A 24,395-nucleotide genomic window follows, 5' to 3' on the forward strand; every position below is an offset into this window, starting at 1 on the left:
TGCCGCTCATCTGTTGTTATTGTCTTCCCAAGCCCACTATGGTTCAGATTAGCTCAACTGTCAGACCTGTTTAGATCTGTTAGACTTTAAGATGACTCATGACTCCATCTGCAGTATATCATCAAATGAAACAAGGCATCTGGTTAAGACACTCAAAGATATAGAGAATAAGGAAGACATGATCATCGTGATCAGAACAAAAAGCTCAAGTAAATGTACCTCACATTTATAAATAAAACCAGTGCTGGAGAACACTTCTTTGCATCCAGTGTTCTAGTTGAGGGAAAGTGATGGCATGCTCACCTTGCAGTGAGAAAGAAGGATGGTTTTAATCCTCACACTGAGCCTTTCTGACCGGAGGATGCAGACTTTGTCTTGGCCAATCAAAAATCTTCATTTTGGTTTTCAGTTTGAGATAGCATTTAGCACTGAACATTTTTATGCTTTTTGGATCAATATCTTGCTGCATTATCCAAAAGTACTTACTTTTAGAGTCACAAGTTATGATTGTACAGTCTTCATCTGGATGTCCAGCTTTGGTAAAGAATTCATTGTTCAACTTATTAGAAACAGAAATATCCTTTATTGTCCCACATTGGGGAAATTCAGGGGAAATTCAGGTATACCAGCAGCAAAATAAAGACAAATGTAATATCCATCCATCCATCCATCCATCCATCCATCCATCCATCCATCCATCCATCCATCCATCCATCCATCCATCCATTTTCTTACACCCTTGTCCCTTAGTGGGGTCGGGAGGGTTGCTGGTGCCTATCTCCAGCTAACGTTCCGGGCAAGATGTAATATTCAAATAAAAGTAAAAAAAAAAAAATAATAATATGGAGTCTATTTAAATATATAGAGAGACTCTATATATAGAGAGTCTAACCGATTGCACCACAGATATATCTGTGCTTTATAGCTTTATAGCTTTGGATATATATATATATCCAAAAGTATCCTTTGATCAATGTCTTTTGCATACAGCGATCACGAGTTGAAGTGAATCTTTCAAAAGCAGCAGCCAACAAGAATGGCAGATGCAGTCCAACAATCATTGCTAGTCAGCCACAGAACATCGGTTGCCGTTTCTGGCATAAAGACACACGTCCCTGGGTGGGCTCAAACCACCAACCTTTTGGTTAACAGCTGAACGCGCCAACCGATTGCGCCACAGAGATGCTACAGCATTCCAGGTGGCCGTGGCATGGATTCATCACATGTGCAATGTCCTAGCCTTGCTTGATGTTTATCTAACATGAAAGATAAGAATAAAAGGCTGTACAGGAAGGGCAACATAGGTAACAGAAAAAAATAAGTAAAACTTTTTTGTATAAGATTTGCATATGTGTGGCAACAAACTATAATAAATAAAAAAACAAACTACAAATATCAACAGAAATCTTATTTGAAATAAGGATGGAGGTCCCAAAGCATCTAAGCAACCCATCACACCATCACACTATCATGTCTGGGTTTTAATATAACACACACCATCCTGAAAGTTCAACTTTTGTCACTCCGCAAAATATTTTGGATCTTCTGACTTGATCTTTCACATTAAGTTAGATTAATTTGGATGTACTTTTTCCTTTAAAAAAGGAAATTATTGTTTTAATAGTTTCCTTTTTTCTTCTCGGGATATCTGAGAGGAAACAAATACATTTTCAATAAAAAAAAAACTTTTACTGAAATTTTTGCATGTGAAACTTAAAATAATGGTTCAGTTCATTCCCTCCACAGTTTTGTTCCATCACTTTTTGTTGCCATAGACAAAAATGAATTCTTGCTCTGCACCTCATGTTGTCACTACCTGCTTTACTGCATCATCTGCTCATACTTTGTGTCCATTTTTACAAAGCAGAAATAAAAACAGACAGACTGCTGGATGAGCAGCAAATGAGTCACGATGTAGAAAATTCACTAGGATATTAAATAAGAGAACTGTAGATTTTGCTTCCAGTTTGCCCAGCATTTATCACACTGTGTAGCTTAGCTGCCTGTCAGACGGCTCGCCCAAAGAATACACCTTCTGCCTCGCCGCCCTCTCTTGGATTCTACCTCCCAATTGTCTTCCTCTACTTCATCCTCCTCTCTACCTTTGCAATGCAAAGTCCAACATTAAATTGTGATAGATGAAGAGTGGAGGGCATTCATACAAATCAATGAGTTTAGTGTATGTGTCATTAGCCTGCGCCACGCAGCCAGCGGTCAGCGTCATAAATCACACCGTGATCGGCTGTCTGGTGTCCTGGCCACAGCTGCACACAGTGCATGCATTAGCTCACACCGACACACCAACCCGAGCCGTGAACCTGAAACAAACCATGGGGAAAGAAAACTCCTAGAGACTGAATGACCAATAGAATATGACTCAGCAGTGTTCAAATGAAGTGTTATTTTTTTGAATAAAATTTCTAATCAGAATAAACATTTGATTTTTGCTACTTAAATTGGCCTAAAAGGCCTTGCAGAGCAATATTTCTTTATTGGACTTTTATGTAAAAATACCAACACAAAGTGTGAAGATGAAGGAACATGATGCAATGTTTCATCCATAAAATTTTAAAATGTGTGACTTCCTAAAACTACATCAGTGTTCAATAGGTCATAATGGTTTAAGTAGGATCAAGGCGTTCCGTTAGCCTGACGGGGGTCGCGTTAATCTGAAGCCTGTCTGTCGTTTTGACGGATTTCAGTTTATACTCCTGTCTATACTTGGTACATATGTATGGACATTTTCAACTTTACGCACAGTGCAGAGATAACAAAATCAATCAATAATAATGACAAAATCCCTTATAAATATAATCTCTGACTTGGACAGTGCAAGTAAGAGTTATTTAACTGGATGCTTTGGAGCGCATCTGGTTCAAAACCGCACTCTAAACTTTGGCTGAAGTGGAACGTTTAACAATCCTACAGTACATACAGAACATATAAAAACTAAAGAGTACGCCATGTTGTGTTAATATTTGTAGTCTAGAAAGACTAGTAGGCAGTTTGCCTTGAGGAAAGACAGAAAGGTGCAGAAGTTAGACTGTAAAAAGCACAGAGTGTTGCATGAGGTTCTGCTTCGCTCCAGCAGCAACAGAGATCAGAACCTTGCTCACACATTCCAGAGGGTTTACACCTGATCCACCCTGCAGTTACAATAAGCAACAAGATGGAGCTGGAAGACGTTAGACAAAAGCTAAAAATGGGAAAGGTACCCTGCTTCTTCAAATGGTGGTGTTAAGATGAAAGCAGTAGAATCTTAATTAAAATATGTCTGGTTTAATTCAGGCCTCTGAACTTAATCAGTCAGGCCTGATCTAAACTCTAGTCCAGGTTTCAACAAAATGATTTAATGTGACCTCTGACCTGTGATAAATGGGTTAATGACAGAATAAATATGAAACTTAGATGTAGGCACAATGGAAATAATGTCTAGAGACACATAGGGAGGGAACTGGAAGTGCCATGAGGAGCTGGACGTCTGTTGGATGGTAATAAACAGATCTATGAATATAATAGTTTTTCATAATTTCTCCTGGTTTAATTCAGTTAATCCAGTTAATTTAAAGTAACTGGTTCAAGACCTGCGTGTGTTCCGACACATGAATGTTCTATGGTGTTCATTAACCAGCCTTCCAATTAATCCTATTCCCACATCTGGAGTTCGATTTATTCCACTTCTGATGACAGCATCATATTTCTGTGTTCAGTACAGAGGGATTATGAGCCATAATTGGTTTTGAAAGCCTTAAACTATCTAGGTATAAGGATTTTGAAAGACATAAACCTGCTTTCTATGGCAAACCAAATATCAACAATTTAAATAAAAACCTATCAAAATGGTCAAAAAATAACTACAGATATTAGTTAAAAAATCACGCCGAATCTACTCCTCCAGATTATTATACCTAAATATCAATATCAATCCAAACATTAAAAATCTCAGTTCACTGCCTTCTACAGGTAAATATCAAGGTATCAGGAGGCCATGGTCTACTCAAATCATTACAGTTAGAGCAGGAGCAGGGAGACTCTGACACATTTAAGAGAATACTTTCACTAAACGAGAGATATTGTGCGTTGATGCTCTTCATATTACTAAATGGAAACAGCTGGTGTTGACCTGAAACAGCTCAGATCCCAGGAAATGGATAACATTACTGTAGCAGAAACACCAGCGGTATGGACAGGTATGATAAAGAGATACTGTGTTATATTTAATTACACTTTATATAAAAAGCAAACAAATTATGGTCACATTTAAAGCATCTCCTGCATGTCTTTTGGTAATGTGATAAATTACAATAGTAATTTATCCACCAGATAAAAAACCTGGTATGATTCCATAAGGTAGAATTTCTTACAATAGATGAAACAATCAAATGCCAACACAAAGAAACCTTAAGCAATGAGAACAATCATTTTACCAAAAAAAACAACAACTAACAAACAAACAAAAAAAACAGTTTATCCACTGAGAAAAGCTTCCACAGTGAACTGGTGGCTAAGAAATCACAGCTACAACTAAGCCACATATAAGTTTGAGTTTACCCGAAGAAGAACTCAGCCAGAAGCATAATTAATCAAGGCTGAGGCTCAATTAATCAAACGAGAAGAGTCCTAGTCTCGCAACTCTGGTATCCAAACCAGAACCTGGGTGTCAATACTCGCCTCAGGGAGGCAGCCAGCCAGAACCAGAGCTCCAGCACCAGTCAATACAGAAGCCTGAAGATCAAGCTGTCCTCCCACACTGTGGTCCAGGGCCGGGCAGTCACTGTCATCGTCCACAGGAGGGCACGTCGTCCAGCTGATGGTATGTAGATTAGAGGATGGGGATCTGCTGCTGGGGAAGAGGGGGAAAAGTTCTACTTTTCTCTGGATTAAGTAGGTCCAGTTTGTCAAACATTAACTATATTATGCGCTGTAGAGGGAAGCACAAGATGTAAGAAAGGGTTTGATGAAGTGTGGGGCTTTCAGCCATGGAGGCTCATCTGGACTGAATTCATTTACCCCTGAAGCAGCGGCTTTACTCCGTCTTTACAGCTCAATTTCGATTAACAAATAAAAAATAAAGCTTGTTTACTCGTGTCTATATTAATGCAAAAGCTATCCACAATATCTCCCCAAGAGTTTCTCATGGGAGACACCCTCCCATTTCTTTTGAAGAAATTAAAAATAATATTTATGAACAAACAAAAGCCTTGTTCTTCTTCTCTAAATTTCCATAAGTCTGTATTTTTTCACTTTCTGAGTCAATCATTGCAATTTTCCATCCTCCTTTTCTTCTTATAGAACAAGTCTTATTTGATATGGAGACATAATTTGATCTCTAAAGACTTTGGGGGAGAATGCCGATGAGAACTTCCTGTTTCAGCTGCTCAACGGGAAAAAGCCTTGTTAGCATCCACCTTAGCTTCAACAGCTGCTAACAGCTACGTCAATCTGAATGTCAATTTAGTTACATTTATTTTGATCTTTTTATGTTTTGCTTTGTTTTGGGGTTTTTTGTCTTATGCAAAGTTAATTTGAGAAATTAAAATTGAAATTATATAATTTTTTTTATCAAGTTAGTTGTATATATTGACAACATTAACAGCATTTTCTGCTAAATTATTGCATAAATAAACAAATGAGCTCAACAACAGATATATGTATTATTTTATTATTTAGATTATTCAACCATCAGATTAATGCAAAGTGTTTTTGTAGCCATTCAGCTTTCCACATATTTAGCATTGAGATGCTAATTTAGGATTGAATAGCTTTGCTGACAGGCTGATTTCTTTTAGCACAACTTGAGTACAACAGTCGTCTTTTCCAGCATCCAATCAGATCGCCTTAGAAGCAGAAAATATGAAATGAAATTAAGGCAGAACGATGTAAAAAATGGGATTAATTGTGTTAAAATGTTTAAAGCGTTAACATCTATGTAGTTAATGAATCAAAAGTAACAATTTGGCCCTGTTTCAATAAAATTCAACATCAACTCTTTAGTTAACAAAATTACATAAAACACTTTAATAACCAAATATGAAAAGACTATTTCAGTACGGTTGGCAATTTTGGATTATTATCTTAATCCCCATTTATTCTTTTTTTTCCCCAAAATTGGGTAAAGTACTCAAAAGATATTTACCTCAAAGCATGTTCATGTGTTAGAATGGCCTACTCAAAGTTCACCCCAAATCCAACACACGATCTGAGGTAACAGATGTATGGATTATGTTATTTTCCAAATCAGAATGGACAAAAAGTTTAGTGTTTTATCTGCAATGAAAAGTAGCTCTTCAAAGTATTAAATCAGGGTGAAAAGAAATCCACAACCATTTTGAACAGCATGTATTCCTTACACTAATTTGTGTTGGTTCATCACCTTTACTGGCTCTGTAAACTCTGAGTTTACATTCTTTGCGGAAGGGAAAGTATTTTATTTTGCTTTTAAAAAAAACATATCTATAATTTGTGGTTGTTGAGAAAGGCCATAGGCTCTGTAATTCTCCACGTTTATTAATTATTTTGAGGTGACAGTTTTTAAAACCAAGGCTTTCAGCTGACAGCCAGAATGTGAAAATCTCCATTTCATTCCTTCCTCCTGTATTGCTCCACTCTCCACTTGCTTTCTTTTTATCTTCCTTAGCCTTGCAGGAGCCTTAATGAGTGCATGCAGAGGGCCTTTTTCTTCCTGCCCTTAAATTAGTAATTGGTTTCAGTGCAGAAACTGTCACGAAATTAACACATCACAGGGTGACAGCTGTTCATTTTTTCAGCAGTGGCCTTGCTCATGTGAATGGCTGCTGATTTGCCAAAGAACATCACAAATGAGTGGTTGCTAATCGAGAGGCTGCTCTCAGGGCCACAGTCGCTGCCTCTGCTTTATTTCTTCCTCTACAGTAAGTGAATAAGTAAGTACAAAAATAAACCATGTTCCCTGTGCTGGGTTTGATACGTGGGTCTGAATCAGTAACGGGTCAGCGCTTAGTGTAAGTTTAGTCAACTTTAGCTTTATTTGATTCTGCTGCAAAGAAAGTGATGACATATGGTTGTTACCTCAAAATTGTCCAAAGGACATATTTGAGTTTCGGCAGAATTTGAGCGCGTGTGATTGAATTGATGTTACTTTTCTTGTAAAGCGCCTTGAGACAACATTTGTTGTCAAGTGGCGCTTTATAAATAAACAGAATTTAAATTAAAAAAAACCCCAAAAAGAATTCAAGTGTGTATTGTAATGTGACAAACAGGAGAAAGTTCCCTGATAAGAGTTACACAGCTCAGTATCACAGTGACTTTAATAATCACATTCACTCAAACCTTAAATGTAATTTAACTCTGCTCCTTGTTAACTGACAGAGTTATGGGTCGACAGCACCACTGTGTCGTCCATGATGGATTCCTTTTCCTGCTTACAAAGTTAAACTTTAATCGTAATCACATCTCTCATCCCCTCTTGTGATTTATACGTGGATAGATCAACATGCACTCATTTGTTAATTCAACATCGTTCATCCTCCTGCCGTCATCTTGACGGAGGATCTCCCCATTGATTGGGTTTATTTGAAAACTCACTTAACCACTGATAAGCTAGATGTTGCGTCTTTGAGATAGCATCAGTGCTCCCCCGGAGTTCACACCAAGGTTACATCTGAAGCTTTCTTCAAAAGGTGACTTTACAATGAAACATTCAACAGCAAAGGAAGTGAGCTGAACTGATTTAAAAGGGAAAGAAATTGACATAAAAGGGAACTGAGCCACATGTGAGCTTTGTGGTATTTATTTAAGGAATTCATTCATTAATCAATATTAACTATCGAAGAAGGTCTGTATGCCAAAATGTGGACGAATCATATCAGCTTTAAAACTCAAGTGTGACGGAGTGTTAGGGTCATAGTAATAAAATTACAATAATATAAAACAATAAAAAGAAGATTTTAAGGTCATAGTATTACAAAAATTGTCATAATATTACAAGATAACATGAGAATAAAATTACAATGAGAATGAAGTCATAATATTACAATAAGTTTTTAGTCTGTTAACATGATAGTTTTAACCAGTCCTGTCCAAAGCAATCAATGTTAAATCTATAATGAACACACATTCATTCAGAGCTTAATATTACCTATTTGGGACTAAAACAATATTTCTACTTTCAAAGTCAACAATTTTCTAAATTTCTAATGTAATCTCCATCACTCTAACAATAAATGTGAACATAGAAATGCCATAACTACCAACAAATCCCGGAATAATTTTCTCAGTTACTTTTTAAGCAGACTTCTCATATTGTCTGTGAGTGTGATTGGGGAAAAGTGTGAGCCTGAGTGCTCGTCCACACGCACGTGCCTGAGCAAATGCTTCAAACCAAATGAGAGAAAGTGTGAGCGAGTCTAGGACATCTTATAAATCCCTCAAAAACTACAGCTGGGAAATAGCCCAATTAACCTTTTCATTCTTCTCCAATGCATAAGTGAAATCCACACTCTTTCTTATAATAAGAACTTCTTTGTCTTACCGCTCATCATCCACCTTTCAGAAAGATCAGAACAAAATGAAAGGTACTTGACCCTTCAAGAAATAAGGCTTCTTACCAGAATACAGAAATATCCAGGTCTAATTCCATTGATGAGATTTTCTGCCGACATCTTCTCGCTTTCCGAGCTGACCTTATTTGTGAAAGTGACTTAGTGAAGTACTGGGGCACGGATTAAAGTTTGGAACATGGTGAGGTCCAGTTCAGTGTCGGAGGGGTCAGGGAGAAAGGAGTCAATGTGAGGTCATGTTGGGGAAAGCAGGAAGTATTTCTGTGTGGGATGGAGACTACAGCTCCTCAATGTTTGGTTTAAAACTTTCTCAGTTTTGCTGTTAGAGTGATTTATTAATATTCTGTCTAAATTAACATGAGACGGTATTAATATTGGTTTTGTTGTCAATTTTAGATCAACTGAAGTGGATAAGAGATTAGATCAGATTAAGGCAGCAATTAACATCTAAATAGATAAAGTAACTGAATTTATATACAATAGGGGAAACTATTGATATGGTAATAACTTATTAGTAACTGCATTTATGCATAACTCAGAAATGTTCCGTAACCCTAACTAGTGGTATTTCTAACCTAACCTCAATTAAAACTTAATTCACCTCCAGTTGCTGTTCAGACTGTCAAGGCAGCAAACAAGTACCCGTCTGTGGCAACTCACATTCTTCATTCTGTTGATGACCACATCACTGTCCAGGAGGCCTAACTAATCTCCAAGCTGATAGTTCTAATGGGGCACTGGCCGCTGTTGGCCATCATGAGCAGTTGCTTAGTCTTCAGTGATGTTTAAAATATGCCTGTGAATCCAAAGCCAGAGGAAACAACGGCCTGGATGACAATAAGAGCCTTTTTACACCAACTCCTCAGGATGTTGACGTGCTGCTGTTTGCTGCATTCCTATGAAAACGTGTTTAAATCTGTGAGTGACATTCTACGTCTACAAAGTAAAGTTAGAGAAAAATCCAAACAAAACCAAAGGGAGAATCAAAAAGGTAAAGTGAGATTTGTTGATTTTGACATGTGCTCTGCCAAGGTGAAATTGCACCTGACTCTTGTCTGTGCCACGGCTCTACTCCTCCCCGCGTCGCCCTGCACATGAAGTTAGTGTTGTTTTCAATCTCATCTCTTTTGGAATGTGGCGCAGCGGCTGCGCAGAGAGGTGGCTGCCGTGCCTGGCGTGTTGGGTGAAATTGGACTGCCTCTACCCATTATTGTAAACATCATCCCACCAGACAGGCGAGCAGGTCGCGGGGACGCGGCGTGAGGAGGCTTTGCTTGGGAGGGATCTGCTAAAACACATCCATTAAGGCCCAAACTATTTTTGATTTACATGTTCAGACTCTTTAAAACTGTCACATTCACTGCCTAAAGCCCCCGTCATTCCCCCGCTCCCAGTCACTTCATCGCACTCCATCTGAACACACACATGCACGCACGCACGCACAAAGACACACGCACACACACACACACACACACACACACACACACACACACACACACACACACACACACACGCACGCACACGCACACAAACATGACTGCCTGAGTGTTATGTTGTAAGAGACAAAGCAATGCTTCTTGTTTCTCCCTTTCTCCTCCTGCTCGCTCGTTCCCTAGTGAGGAAAAATCCCTTCTTTCAGTATCAAGGGCAAAATAAGCGCCAACCAACCTCAGTAGTGCGGTAAATAATAGGCAGGCAATCGCACATGTTGGTGTCTACCTCATTACACTGTATGTAGAACTTAATGACCTTAACGTCAGCACAGCCTGCAATCATCTGTCATGGCAGCAATTAATTTCATACAAGGCCCAAGATGATGGCAGACCATTTAAAGTTTCTGAAGCCATACTGTAATTTACATCAAAGATGGAGCAAGGGGGCGGGGGTGGGGTTCCTTCAGACAAATATTGTATGAGAACAACAGCAAAAGAAGAAAAAAAAAACAATCATTAGGAAAGTCAAGGACGAAAAGAGAAAGAGTGTGATGAAAAAAGAAGTGTAGAGAGCAAAACCAAGGTTGAATCATAATTAGGAAGATAATGTGGCCTAAAAGCTAGAATATATTAACCTAAACTCTATCTGGTATAATAATATGCAAACAATAATGACTGGAGATGTGAGCAGCAGGTTTGGTGGTCTTCTTATGTCATGACTGTGCAAATACTACTATGGGATTTTGTATTTTTGTTTTGTTTCATTAGAATTCTCCAAAGCTCCAGAGACAAAATATATACATCACACAATTAGAGAAGTGAGTTTTAGTTCTTTTGTTAACCCTAATAGGGTTATAATATTAATTCACAATGACTGTGCTGTGTTTTAAAATTCTCATTTTTATAAATTCCATAATAATGTGTACCTTTACATTAAAAAGCACTTACAGAAAGTCCAATGTTGCATTCAAGTTTCCTTCAGTGTCAGAAAAATAGTTGTCGTTCTCTACAGAAATCAAAAAACATTTATTAAAAAAATGCTAATTAAAGAACACAAAATATACAGACTGAAGAATCTATATACATATACATCTATATTGCAGCTCTTTAAGTACTTATGATTAGGAAAATTTCCACAATCCATAGAACTATGATTAGATTTTTTTCTCTCTTTTTTTTTCTTTTTTTGCTAAATAACAGTGTATTACACCATTTATCAAGCACAGAGGATATAGTGACGTTTCTTCCGCCTTCCATTTGTCATGATTATAGTTATATCACAGCTGGTTAAAGTCTAAAGTCACGATGTAGCTGACCTGGCCACGGCCTTCAGCTTACAAATGAAAATATGCATCCATCTATCTATCTATCTATCTATCTATCTATCTATCTATCTATCTATCTATCTATCTATCTATCTATCTATCTATCTATCTATCTATCTATCTATCNATCTATCTATCTATCTATCTATCTATCTATCTATCTATCTATCTATCTATCTATCTATCTATCTATCTATCTATCTATCTATCTATCTATCTATCTGTTTGAGTAAAATGAACTTTGTTCTTTTATTCTATGAACTACTGACATGTCTCCGAAATTCCAAGCAAAAATAGCATTTATTTGCAGAAAATGAGAAATAGTCAAACTCATGAAAAACATGCAGTGCCTTCAGACCTCAAATATTGCAAAGACAACAAATTGATATTCATTTAGAAACAACAACACTAAAGCTTAACTCAGGTCAGAAATCAATACTTGGTGGGGGAATAACCATGAGGTCTTAAATGGGGTTCAGTGCAGTGGTCTCTTCTTTTTTTTCCCAGCATATACAAATGTATATATTTGTTTTTAGGTTTTTTTGAAAGAGAGAGGTGTATATAAAGTAGCTGAATAAAGAACATTGAGTTTTACTAACTTTCATCAGGCTAAATTAATCAAACTGAACAAGGTAGTGGTGAAGATGCATTGAAAATAACCAGACATTAAATCAAAGGCTCTGTGCACAGGGTGCTAAACAAACTACACAGTAAGGATGTCAAATTTTGTGTTTGTTTTTCAGTTTATTTAGTTCCTGTGTTGTCTTGTCAAACCCCTGATTGATCCCAGCTGTGTCCTGTTTCCCTGATTACCTCCTAGTGTATTTAATCCACGTGTGTCTGTATTTCCCTGTTGGGTCCGAGTGGTAGGTCAGATGTTGCATGTCCTGTTTTTAGTTTCTGTTTCGTTTGTGTATTTGCTACCAGTGTCAGAGGTATTGCCTTTGACACTGGCAAAGGCAATACCAGTGTATTGGTATACACTGGTAGTATTGGTATACACTGGTATTGCCTGGACCTTGTACTCTGTTGGATTTCATTAAAACCATCATTTACACCACAACCCGGGTTCACCGCGCCTCCTTCATGACATAAACTCCCCATCCTCTCCATATACAGGAACACTCCAGGTCTGCACTGTGTTTGCATCTACCAGTGCAAGACCTGATATTGATTTAGTTGATCACCTCAAAAGAAATTCACAATAAATTGTAGCAAAAGAAAATGACCACGGACTAGTTTACTTTAGTTCAACCCTGGCCTTTGGTGGGTGTGTTTTTTTTTTTTTTTTGTATGTATGTATTTTTTTTTGGCCCAGCTGCAGGTTTAGAGGCACAAGTACACAAACGCTGCCTGGGAAAGCGCTCAGGTACAGCATGCCACAATCAATCATTGCGCCCACCACTGCTCTCCCGTGGACCATGACAAAAATATCCGTCTCATCATTGCTACTGTTGATGATGTAGCCTGAGCGTCTTCAATCTGCAATGCAAAATCAGTCTCAGCTTTAATAACTGCACAAAGCGGGAACGGGAGGAACAAGGAGGAAAATGTGAGCATGTGCACAGCAATTCCATGAATTACCAGTGACACAAGCAGAGTTCAAACCCCGTGTGCCGTTCCATTACTTGTTGGTGCCGTCCTTGAGAGAGAGAGAGAAAGAGAGAGACACAAACACATTCACACGCATTATAACAGCGAGTTATGAATGACAGCGAAACAGTCAAACTGCACAGTTGAAGAGAAACTTATTTCGGGGTGTGTATGTGTGTGCCTCTGTGTCTGTGCAGATGCAAAGTAGAGGAATGTTTAGCCGTCGTTCCGGGCAAAATGACTTCCTCTTTGATGAAAAGGCCTGCCGAGGGTTTGCCGTTGTGTGGAGAAGGGAGGATTTCAAATTGTCTCCCAGCGACTGTGATTGCCAAGCGCAGGACCGGGCCATTATATCATTGAATCTTTGTTAAGCAGCCCCTCAGAGTGGCTGACAGCATAATTAATCTTACCATATGAACAAAGGGACCCACTCAATAGTACTGAGGACGCTTATTAAAAAAATACTAAACACACACTCCAACCGCTCCCACCCCTGAACCTCTCGGTTTCACCAAAGCTCCGTTTTAAAAAAAAGAAAAGGAAAAAAAAGAAAAGGAAGAAGCGATGATGGCGGTTATAGGCATGGTGTCATTCTGTGTTTTTTTTTTCTGTTTTTTTTTTAAGGGTTGTAATATGAGGTGGAAGGAGGGAGGGCTGGTTGACGGAGGACGGGGCAGCCCCTGGCAGTATGATGAATCATTCCTGGCGACGTGGAGCGATATTAAACAATAATAGTGTTTATACACCACTGCCAACCAAATAGTTTTAATTAGAAATTTTAGATGAGCGCAAATCTCTACTTAATGTGAATATCCAACATGCAAGGAGATGTGGAGACAATGTGATTGTGAGGAACACCCAACACACACACACAAACACACAAACTCACATCGATACACGTTGAGAATGCAACACATCAGTCAGTGCTGATGTCTAAAAATGAGAAAATCCTACAAAGATTACCAGAATATTAAAAGATGTTGAATTTTAATCTGTATTGAAGATGTAATATTTTGTCAACCTAAAGACTGACTGTCCGTCCGTGTCTGCTCATGTCACAGAGGTGCTGCAGCAGGGCACACTCTGCCAGTGAAGGCCAACGATCCCTGCTGAAGCTTGAGAAGAACCTGAAAACATCTCAAATTCAAGCAAAAGGAAATACAGTTTCTATAAAAACTTCACATCACATGAAAGTACATGTAAGACTTCTTTTCTGCACTAATGGTTTTGGTAAACCATGTTCTCTCTCTTTTTTTTTCTTTTATGTTTTCTGTCCCGTAGAGTGACATGCACAATTGTTTTCTGAGTCTCAAGGTGAGGCTCAACAGATTAACTTTCACAAGTGGAGCATTTTAGCTACAACTTGATATATATATATGAAAGTTTATAATAAATTGCTTTGGGTGTGTGTCAAATGTAATGGAACCTGAGACAGAAAAGAAATGAGTAAAGGAAAGAGAGAAAGGTGGGGAATAGGTTTAACTCTGCCGCAGTCTTGAGAGACGGCGTCAGTTTCATACTGTGTGAGACAAGTTTTTTTGTGTGTGTGGTTTTGGGAAGTCACTGTCTGACAGGACGCTTCCCTGCTGTCCGACTGTGACATTTTCCTCCTGAGCGTCGCACTAAGACCACAGGAGGGTTAAAATGAAAGGAGGTAGAAGAAGAGGAGAGGAAGAAGTCAACACCCTGGAAGTGTGCCTCTACACATGGAGAAAGAAGAAAAAACAAAACCAAGAAACCAAAACAACAAACAACGTATGCACATATAATAACAGTTATAGCATCATTGGAAAGTACAAGATGTATTTAGAGGCAACTGAGTCCCAACATAGAGTGTACCTGACAGCCACCTGAATCTCAACACCTGTTTGTGTATGCGTGTGTGTGTGTGTGTGTGTGTGTGTACTTGTATACACTACATAAAGAGGACCACTTTCACTATATTTACCAACATCCATCCATCCATCCATTTTCTTGCACCATACTTAGGATGTTTTCTGTTTGTTCTCCACAAATGTCTCGATGCAGATTTCTCGCTGCAAAGTAAGGCACGCTGCTCTTTTACTCAGGAACATTTCTGAAATTCTGACTCATCTCTGAATTGACTTTAGTTGGAACATCAGCATCCCTTTTAAACAAGATCCACTTATCTTCTCTTCATCTTCTTTTCTGGAGCGAAACTTGATTTGCTCTGGCTAAAGTGGGGTAGAGCAGTTTAATTCATTGGTGATTGGTGTGCTTACTCTCTGTCTTACACACACACACACACACAGAACGAGAGATCCTGGCCTACCAGATCATATCTGCAATCACAAAATGGCTTTAATATATTCCCAGTGCTATTTTTGAATATTAATAAAATATCAATTATTAATTTAGCCTTTGGCATGGCAAGATATACTAGTTTTAATTAGTGTACTGTACTTTTTCGCAATTAAAAAATAATTGATGTCCATACAGACAGGCATTTTGCTGTGATGGTCTTTCTTGTTGTTGTCAACAGAGGACGCACGGAGACGATGCGGCGGCTCTGGCTTCCTTCTTTTCTCTTTCTTGTTTGCAGTTCAGATGCATTCTGGGGCCTGAAGCCATCAAGCCCCATTCTGATAAAGTGTAACTTCAAAACAAGATAATGAGACAGATTTGGGGCTTAAAAATGGAGGGGAAAAGAAATAAAGAAGAAAGAAGGGAAGTTAATGAGAAGCCAGATATTCTGTTTGTGTTTGATGCAGCGGTGATGCCGATGTTTGCCTGTTCAATCCAACTGGGATGACCCGGCTAAACGCCACCAGAGTGAGGAGCTGCGATTCCACATCAAATGTGAGCAAAACTTTGTTGATATTCTGCTAATGTTGAAGAAAAATACAGTTTTACAATTGTGGTGTTTCCATTAAACAAGAAACGCCGTTAAACCATGTGTTGGTTTATGCAAACATGTCACTCCAACTACTTCCTGTTGTTTTCTTCTTCTTCGTGGTTTGCGCCAGTGGCAACATCCGGTTATTGATCATGTGATGTTTGTGATGCAAAAAAAGTGTTTCCATTACAATTTTTTGAAATACACCAATTTTGATTTGGCCAAAAAATGAAACACCTCATCCTAGTGCCAAATGTGTTTTCAAAATTGGAGTGTTTCAATTAAGCGAGTTTATTTTTGAAATACCAAATTGTGTAACTGCACAATTGGAAACACAGCCAGTGATTCACCCATACCAAATACCTGCTCCACAGGCTCTGTCTGGGCTCCGACACAATCTGGAAAAGAATGGAGGAGTCTTAACTTCTGGAAGTAGATTTGTGTTTTCATTGCATCTTTCTTCCGATTTCGAACATTTCCACAGACCATATGAAAAACTAAGTCATAGTTTTATATATTACATCTGGGTTTATATAAAAGTGCACTCAGTAAAGCAGTTACTTTTCTGCTTTACAAAAGGAACTTAGAAACTAAGTTACCAAGACATCTTTTTCTTTTAGATCTGAAAACCTACAGGCTTAACATTATCCCAGCCACCTACTGCCTGCGCTTTGTCTGTGTGTGCATTCATAAGGAGGAGGGTGCATGTATGTATTCTCTGCATGGTGAGGTGGCAGATGGATGTGTGAGAAGCAGGAAATCTGCTCTTGTCCATGTCAGTTCTGCTCCACGGAGCTCTGATAACTGAATAATAATCCTCCCGGCTGTCTGCTGCTCTCAGCTTCAGCTCCGCTTTTCTTCTACGGCTTCTGATTGGGTCTTAAAGGTTTCTTTTACATGCGGGTTAATTTGGCCCAAATCTCACTTGATCCAACAGACGAGGTGAGACATTTATTGTCTGTTTGAGAATCACTTAGTGTGGTTTTGTCCAGTACTTATACCTTCTGGTCTTTTCAAACTTTTGTTTGCCTTTTTAAATACGAGCTTCACTTCTAATAACTGAATTGTGTTAGTGTTGGAATTCTGTGATGCCTGTAACAAATCAATCAATTTAAAATAACAAAATGTAGTTTAATAAAAACCATCATAGTTTTGAGTTCTATAGTGTTGGGTTCATTGTAGACAAAAGAAAAAGTATGTGGGGACAGAGGAGTACCAAAAACACATTTTGAGATTATTTCATTTCACCTGTTTATGCAGGAAAACGTGAATGTATGTCAAAAGTCATAGATTTGCAAAAAATAAAAAATAAATAAAGGGATTATTTTGCATGATTAAATGCATACATTTAAGCTGATGTTGTAAAATCTGATGTTGTAAAATCAGGAATCTTGCATGAAAAAACTCACAAATTTACTAAAATTGCAAAGTCAGGCATTTGTGACCCCAAAAAAACCATAAGAAGTCCTTCATGTCTTCTATAAGATGGATATCTGGATATTTTCCAAATCGCATTTAGTAGAGCTTTTTCCTTCTCCTGTAGCAGAACGTCTTCCATGAACGGGATCCGGAATACACACCTGGGAACGTCTTCAACTGTGAGATGTTGTTCTGACACAGGAAGAGAGTCTGACTCTTTGGGAAATTCCCCTTAAATCTTGTGAAGAACTGATGTGAAAACTGGGGTTTTACAACACAAACTGTTTTTCTTATTGCTGCAACACTTTTGCATGTGCTGGATTCTAAAAATATTTTGCATGTTTATGTTCACTGTCTTTCAACAGTTGGTTTTATCATGCTTCTTTGAGATTTATAGCTACTTGTACATTTCTGACTCACCACTGAGATATGCTTTCAGGTAGACTGGTCTGCTCTGGCCAGTTGGAGGAACATTCCTTAGTAAAAATGTGTATATAAAGTTTAAAATTCAGATTGCTACCTTCCTTTATGTTTCGTGTTTGCAGTGGAAAATGCTGGACATTGTTCTTTTCTTCCACAGAGCCACTTGTTGCTTTCTGTTCCATTTACACACTCTGAACTTGGTGAAAGAACATTTGTCCATGGTTTGGAACAAACTGCAGACATAGTTCATTTCTCCAGGTGCTTTCAAATCAAATTCCATAACACACAACTGTTTATTTAGATTACTTGTAAATTTTAATTGAATTTCAATGTGTGTATTTTTTTTTCCTTTTTTCCCTGTAATTAACAGTGTGATTTTTGTGACTGTGTTCCAATCTGTCTTGGCCAGGTTTCCCTCAAGAAAAAGATTTTTAATCTCAGTGGGATCTCCCTGATTAAATAAAGGTTCAATTAAGATTACTAACTCCACCGGGTGGCTTAGAATAGACAGAGGAGCTCCACAATCTGTCAGTTGAGATGGTTAAGGCATCTTGTCAGGCCTCCAGCTCTGGGAAGACCTCAGGAAACATCCAGAACTCACTGGAGGAACTGAATGTCCCATCTGGGCTGGGAGGTCCTCTGGACCTACCATGGCGAAGTGGAGAGCGTGGCCTGAGGAAGAAATGTCTGGGTTTCCCTGCTGGATTTTTTACAAATCTAGTTTAAAACAGCTTCAAAAACCTAATATAGTTTAATCTTTACATATGAAAATTAAATAGTATTTCAACATTGATCTTCAGGAATGATACTCTTAACTTACTAAGGTTTTACTTATCTGGTATAGTGAAAATGTTTTCACTCCTTCTTGTTTCCTGAGTGTTAGCTTTTTTTCTCATCCAACATAATCAGATGAAAATAACATAAAGTGAAATTTGCAAACAGAATGGGCAGAGATTCCTCACTGACAATCGTTGCAAATTTATGATGGCAAGTGATTTATGATGGCAAGAGTCCAGTTTAAGAAGCTTTGACTCCACATAGTCGCAGGCTGTTCGGGAAGTTTATCCCCCCCTTATTAAAGGGGGGGGGGGAAGAAATCATTCAAAAAAAAGAAATCATTCAAAAACTGCATTTTGTGATTACTAGTTTGATCTTCATCTGATATCAATTATCTTTGAATTATCTGAAACATTTAAATGTAACTAAAAATAAAAACAGACGAAATCTCTAAAAGGGCAAATCTTAGACTGAGCTAACAGAGGCCATCTAGGCATATCGATATCAGCACTAAAATATAATTCTAAACAGGTAATTAAATGCAACATTTCCATTTTGTCATCATCCAGCTCAGTTCAACTCAATTTAAATGTTATTTCTATTTGCACCAGTTCACACACACACAAAATCTCAAGGTTCTTTCCAAGACGGAACTGACAAAGAATCATATTTGTCAGTAAATATGATTACTTATCATATTTACTGATAAATATGATAGTCATATTTAAACAAATCATATTTATTTATTGATAAATCATATTTATCAGTAAATATGATTTATCAGTAAATCATATTTGGGGTTCAATTTAAACTTCAGAATCTGGTAAAGATCAGATCAGACTATAACTCTTACCTATAGCAAAACACAGAGACAAAAATCTCATTCATGGGAATTTGTCTATAGATTGAAATATCTGGACAAATATGTTTTGGACCATCACTAGGCTGGTTAAATCTTATTTTCCCAACAAATTCAAATTGATTAAATCTTCTTCACACTCCAAGGTTACATGTGGAGTACCACAGGGTTCAGTGCTTCAGTAATTCATTTTACTTTGTGTATTATAAATTAGGTCAAAGTTAATAAGTTATTAGTGTGCCAAGGCAAATTTCTTTTAACGCTGTACCTATTTAAAAAATAATCGAGAAGCAAATGTTTGCTACCTGTCTGTGGTATGAAAATCATTTGGCATTTTTTACTTCTATGAGTTGCTGTGTTTAGTGAAGTAACAGCTTTTTAATGGGAAATTAAAAATAAAAACGTGAGGATTAAAAAAAACACACTGGGGTTTATAGAAATATCAAGGAGAGGAAGAGCAAGAGTGGACAAAAAAATAAATAAATAAAAAGCAGACATCTTCTAATGGCATTGGCATGTGATTTACAGATTCACGCCCACAGCTGGGCTTCTTTTTCTCTTTCTTCCTTTTCTTTTTGTCTGCAATTGACCAACATGACATTCTTAACTGTATAAATGGGCTGCTTTATGATGATAAGATCACTGGCTAATAAGATATTTATGTGACATGCTGACGGATCCATCTCCTCCCTTCCCCGTCTTCACGCCTCGCCGAGCCGGTGAGGATCAAACGCAAATTCTCCAAATGGGGTCATTAAAGAGAGAGGAAATTTAATAAATTAATCCTTTTTTTTTCTGAGACGAGGCTAAAAAAGGAAAGACGGAAACAACAGACAGAAAGTGAAAAAAAAAGACTGTCAAGATTACATTGACTGTCTTTTTTAATTTTTTTCTATACACTGGTGGTCTGCTGTATCAGTAGACATGTTTTTATGCAAATATCAAACGCTTTCAGGAAGAAACCAAAAGAAAACTAGTCAGTGAATTTACCGTGGTGCTGTTTGGGTTGTAGTGTGAGCTTTACTCCGAAAACTAAGGGTCCCCACGCAGCCCCCTGTCTACTGTGTACACAACTGTCTGCATGCTCCCAACTCTGCTGCACATTACTGTATGTCTGTATACAAACATCCTCCTGAGTAGAGATATCCAGAGGGCCCAATTAGCCAGAGACATGGAGAGTGAACTAGAGAGAGCGCAGGCATGCCTCGCTGTGACAGACTGTGCTCTTTGTCAACTGCCAGCCTCCATGTTTGACTACGGGCCGCCTGTCAGCTCCTGCATGACACTCATAACAATCCATGTGACATACAGAAAGCACGAGAAATGTACACACACACACACCTACACACACACGCACGCACACAACACTCAGATGCACACCCACGCTCTACGTCAACATGGCCATGCTAATTAACCTAATGCTGGTAATGAAGAGGCCTGACATGCTGTAACTTCTTAGGAGTGATGCTTTTGCACAAGGTGTGAGCAGAAGTATGACAACCTTTGACCTCTCTTCCCACTCATGCTTGTTCCTGGAAGCACGTGATTTACAGCACCGGCCACCGTACATGCAGCCCCCACAAATACAGAAATAATAACTATTTGATGTACTTTAGGGCTGATTTTCACTTTAAACATCTGGGTTGAAATCCTAATTGAGAACAATTTTACAGGTGGTGTTATGTTAATTAGTCGCTGACAGATTGAGGGGATCACAAATCAGTCAGTATGGGCTCTCATGTCTTCATCAGAAGTTAAAATAAATAAGAAATAAATAAGAAAAACTGAAAATGGAAAACCATATGAATGCATAAATAGTATTGACAAACAGATAAATATGACTTACTGCTCCAGCATTTTGTACTCCCATCATGTCGAACGAGAAAGCAGTGTGTTCCAGGTGTGGCCTTAAAATCCATCCACAGGTTTGTCTCCAGTTAACTCAAATGTATCGTTTAACCTTTCAGACATTTTCATTTCATTTACATTTTCCCAGCATGTAAGGAGACAGTAATCATGCTGTGTGGAAACTTTTGATTTATATTAAAATGAAAAGAAGATTGGTCTGATTTAACCTGAGAAAGTGAGTGGAAAGAAGTTTGTGTCCTTTTATTCATTTTGTCTAAACTTCTGGTTTGTGCAGCTAAAAAAAAAAAACGTCCTTCCTTCACAGAGATGTGGAGTTTGCTAACAGGGACAGGAAGTGGAACTGGGCTCTTTGGTCAGATGAAACTAAGGTTGATGTTCTCAGCAACAGACACTCCAGGTGGCTCTGTTGTAAAACGAAGGATGCGTGTGCAGAAGCATTTCATCCCCACTGCAAAGCACAGTGTAGGATCTGTGATGCTCCGGGACTTGTTCTCCTCCGTCTGCCGCTAAAACCTTGTAACCTTGACGACGGTTCTACATCCTGTACCAGTTTCAAATAAACATAAAACAGCAAAAATAATACTTAGTTTTGAAAACCATAGCGATAAGAAAAAAACAAAGTTGTACATTTTACATTGTGATCATGATATAAGGCCATGAAGAACACAGAAAGCTGGTTTGTCAGGGCAAATGCACCTGTCCTCCCCAATAGACACGTATGCTCACACACAAACAAACACACACATACTCCTTCACACACCCTCTCTTTAAATCTCAGAGGAGCTGCCTGTGTACTCTATATTTATTATCCAGGGTGGCACAGTTGATAGATGAGATACCTACTCAATTACAAGGGCACAACATTGCCTTTCCAAGCTGATAGGGTGAAAAACTGTCTCCTTTCTTCTCCTGTTCGTTTTTTCTATCCCTCCATCCAGAGGGGTGATATACAACAATGGTGGAGGATACCTACTTTTGATACAGTGAAATGGCCCATACACCAAACACCCATTACAACACACACACACACACACACGCAYACACCTACACACACACACACCCATATACACATACACAAACAGAACCAAGCAGTTCAGGTCAGAGAGAACAGTAACTTCCTTCAACATGACGTCAATCAGGGAGCAACGCTGTGCCTCTTTGTGCATATGAACAAACATGACTTACTGACACACACACACACACACACGCACACACACACACGCGCACACGCACACGCACACACACACACACACACACACACACACACATACACATAAATGGACAGAGCACAGCTGCACCTGGGGCCCGCAGCAACATTAATCTCCATCCAGCTGAGATTTGTGAAGCTGGGAGATTGAGAGGGGGGCCGATGATGCCGGCTGTTTTGAGGCGGACATCTTGGAAGCATGATGTTGAGCTATGTTCCTGCAGGCCGGCCATTGGGGAAGCAACGACATATAAAAGGGCTGTAAATTTGCATTAGGGTCAATCCATCATCATAGGACGGGTGAGTCGGGGGGTGTTGGGGGGTGGAGGGGGAGACCTGGGAGTAGCCACGCTGAGCCAAAGAGGGAGATTGTGGAAAAACAAGGGGAGGGGTGTGGAGGCAGAAGAGGTTTCTGAACACGTAGAGCTGGTGCTGTGCTGTGCGCCGGGAGGAGACTGGTCCTCTCTTCCTGTCTGACTGATTCCTATTTAAGTGACTGTGAATGCAACAATTCTACAAATAATTTGTCAAACCATGCACAGCTGAACTGACTCTGAACCCAGCTCCCTCCCTCCCGCACACTCCTCACACCCCATTGCTCGCCACTTTCCATTCCTCCTACTCAAACAGACTTTCTTTCATTTCTTACCCTCCTTTATTAATATTATGTAATTCTGACAAATGGATTCCCGATACAACACGGCGTAATCAGCGTGGTGGCTCCGAGTCTGCTGGGGGAATCCTCAGTGCATAAACGGGTTCAATCTGGATTATACAAATTTAAGATTCCCCTTCTTGTTCTCACTGTGAAGCAAACTGAGCTGACTTCTTGCTGTCGGGGGCAACAACAAAAGCAAATGGGGTGAGTAAGGATAAGGATTATTTGTTTGTACACACATGCTCAATGATGGTAGTCCATCAAATTTGGGATCTTTCAGGACAAGCCTGGTGGAGATTAAGACTTATCCATCTCTGTCAGCGTACCGGCCACCCAGAGAAGTTATGTGTGGGACAGGCTGGGTTGATAAAGGAAGGGTGGATCACTTTTGTCTGGCAGAAATTTGTAATCAATCAACACATCAAGCAATTGTTCCCTCACCGTTCCCCTCCCCCCACCCAGTCTGGCTTGAAGGACAGAGGAAGAACCCACACATTATGGGATGCTCTTGTTTTCAACTCTAGAACCACAAGACATGACAAGCATGACTTAATGAGTGTTTCAAACTGTCTTTAATAAAAGTAACTCTCTTAATAAAATGTGAAAAGTTTGAATTATGACAGGAGTTGTTTTGACAAAATTAACAGTTGAACCATGAACTGCAGAGGGAGCACTGAAATAATATAAAATCTAGTTGTTCTATTTATTTATATGTATTTTTTACAAGCTAAAGAGAAATGCACATAAAGTCAGTTTTCCACTTCCTGTGCATTACTGACTGGATGTTGGTAAATAAATTCTGACTTCAAAAATACAACTTTCATATTGTATTTGTGTTCTAACTAGTGCTCTCAATCTATTAAAATGAGTAAAATTATCGTTTTCTTTTTTTTGTAGCAAAAAGCAGATAATGAAGTCTCCTAGTACTCAACAGCAACTATAAGAGACATACTCCTCTAAATAGTCATACAAGTAGTACTAAATAGTCGTTAATACTTTCATACAGCCTATACCTGAAGCGCCACTGTATGGATGTTTTCAACAAATGTTTTATTGTCTCAAACCAAACATGTCTGAAAATTCTCAGTTTTCCAAGTTTTCATTTTTCAGGAAGGTTTAAAGGAATTCACTTTGACGGCCCACATACAGTAGGTACACTGGCTGGGCTGTGAGGTGACAGTCACTTTTCCTCATCCAGCCGAGTGACTGGCTTAATTCATACATGTGGAATTTAGAACTGGCACGTGTAGATGTGTACATGCAGCCAAGCAAAGCAACTCAATAAAGTTGAAAAACGTTCAACTTTTGTTGCTGTCTGCTGTTGCAGAAAACATTCACATTTTGCTGTCGTTCTTCGCTTCCCATGTGGCTTTTAGGTCAAATTGATAGATTGATTAATCTGCATTATGTAACCTGTTAACATTTTCAGATTAATCGC

The sequence above is a fragment of the Poecilia reticulata genome, linkage group LG3, assembly GCF_000633615.1.
Source record: "Poecilia reticulata strain Guanapo linkage group LG3, Guppy_female_1.0+MT, whole genome shotgun sequence".
NCBI lineage: Eukaryota > Metazoa > Chordata > Actinopteri > Cyprinodontiformes > Poeciliidae > Poecilia > Poecilia reticulata.